The 1,983-nt window shown below is 64.4% G+C and overlaps 1 long non-coding RNA gene across 1 annotated transcript; it reads right to left on the bottom strand.

Annotated features, from left to right (window-relative positions):
- Positions 1-6: 6 nt before the first annotated feature.
- Positions 7-1,977, bottom strand: LOC109396162 (uncharacterized). Its single transcript, XR_002126806.1, has 3 exons — positions 1,779-1,977; positions 717-845; positions 7-109 (listed from the first exon to the last, which is right to left on the bottom strand). It is a non-coding gene; the product is annotated as an uncharacterized LOC109396162 (long non-coding RNA).
- Positions 1,978-1,983: the final 6 nt, after the last annotated feature.

Below are 1,983 nucleotides of genomic sequence, written 5' to 3' on the forward strand. Positions count from 1 at the left end.
CTGGCCATCCTGCTCTGCCGGTCAGCGGCACACTCTGGGCCTCTGGGACCAATCCAAGCCCATCTAGAGGACACTGTCCCATGTGCTCATGGGCATGGAGGGGCAGAGCCTGGGGGCAGAGAGATGGGGTCACACATGGTTCCCAGTGCCATCCCACCCCAGGATTATCGCTCCACCCTCCTGCTTACATCATGTCCCCGGAGCCACCCCGGCCACCCAAACTGAGAAGCTTATTCCCAATTACTTAGGAGCCCTTGGTCAAGCCCGGGGTGGGGGTGGGGAGACCTGGCTCTGTGGGTGAGGTCCTCAGCTCGCCAGGGGGGGCTGGGGCTCATCGTTCGGTGCCCATCTCAGCTCAGACTGTCCTTCCGGTCTTCCCTGGGACTCCCCATAGCACTCCAAGGAAAGCTGATTCCTCTCATTCCCTACCTGGGGAGCCTTGTCACCTGGGAGTCTTGTGCCCCCTTCCCCCACCCCTCTGTGCTAGGTCATGGAGAAGATTGGGGGGTGGCTAGGGGAGTGCAGGCCTTGGGGGTAGATGTCGCTCCACCACTCCTTATCTGTGTGACAAGGGCAAACCTGTCCCCACCCCGGCCCCAGTTTCCCATCCGTAGGTGGGGAGGACAGCACTCCCTCATGGTGTTGCTAGGAGAGCTGTGCCCAGGTGCCACGGGCCTGTCCTGCCCCATGCCAGAAGCGGACCACTTGGTCTCTACCTGCCTGGCACTTCATCTCCTCCTCGGGCTGTCCCCTCACTCAGCTGCTCACAGGCAGCGAGCTGGTCACAGAGTTGACTCCTGACGAGGCTGGAGAAGGGGTGAGTCACCGCCGACAAACACCAGCTCCTGAAAGAGAGAGAGAAATGGAGGCTTGAGGGGTGCCTCTCCACCGAAAGAAAGAGGTCCCCAGTTCCCCAAGTGTTGCCTCCTCGACGAGCCCCTTCTCCAGCTGCTCTCCCCAACCAGAGCCTGAGAGCTGTCCTCTGCTCAAGGAAATCCCCATTTTCCCAGATCCTTCGGGTCCCCAGGGGCTGCTGGAAGCCCTCTGTGCTGGAAGCTGGCATTCTGTGGCACCGGGAGGGTTCGAGGGAGCCTGGCTGAGACGGCATAAGAGCAAGCCTGTGGGGGGAGGGCTAGGGAGGAAGGTGTCTTTCCGCGTCTCCCCTGTCTCCCAATGCAGAGCTCCAGAGGATGGTCTGAGAGAGAAGGGAGGCGCAAGCGGGACAGCAGGAGCAGGCAGAGAGCATCCTCTGGCCCAGAAGCGGGGCGCAGGGAGCTGAGAGAGCCCGGGGGGCTGAGAGCTGAGACGGGGCAGACCTGGGGTTTGGCCACGAACACAACCATCCTTCCTGGCTGCCTACACGGGAGGGGGGGAGGGGGGGTTGGGGGGGGCGCAGCCTCTTCCCTGCTCTAGGGCCTTCCTTCCCAGGGGCCGCCCCAGCCCACGCCCCGCCATGTCTTCTGGCTCAGGTGAAGCACAAGGGCCTCTGGGGATCGGGGGACGGGGGCTGGATCGTGGGAGGGATGGGACGGCCGGGTCTCCGTCAGGGACGGGCCGAACCTCTGAGATGCGCGATGCAGAAGCCACCGCCGCCCCTCACCCCCATCTTGGAATCGCGACAGGAGCCTCCCGCTGCCCTGCCTGCCTCCCCTGGGCTCCGCAGCTCTCCGGGATGGTTTCTTCGCGTCCCTTCCATATTTGCCCCGAACCCCAAGAGGTCTGCACGTCCAGATGTCGGCAACCGCCTCCCCCCGGCCCACCAGCCTCGGGCCGCGTACCTTCCCAGTCAGGGCCAGTCCAAGCGCGTCCCCGCAGCACCATTTCCTTCTCCTGGGTTCCCCCTTCGGCCCATGTGAGGCAACAGGTCGGCTACACGCGGCTAATGTTCTCGAGCCCGAGGGAAAGGGCCCGTTTTGCGAGTGCCTGTGCGCTTCGGCGCCGGCCGCGACGCGTGTGGGCGGGTCACGGACGGGTCCGGGGCTC

Source organism: Hipposideros armiger, unplaced genomic scaffold (genome assembly GCF_001890085.2).
Source record: "Hipposideros armiger isolate ML-2016 unplaced genomic scaffold, ASM189008v1 scaffold_505, whole genome shotgun sequence".
In the NCBI taxonomy this organism is placed as follows: Eukaryota; Metazoa; Chordata; class Mammalia; order Chiroptera; family Hipposideridae; genus Hipposideros; species Hipposideros armiger.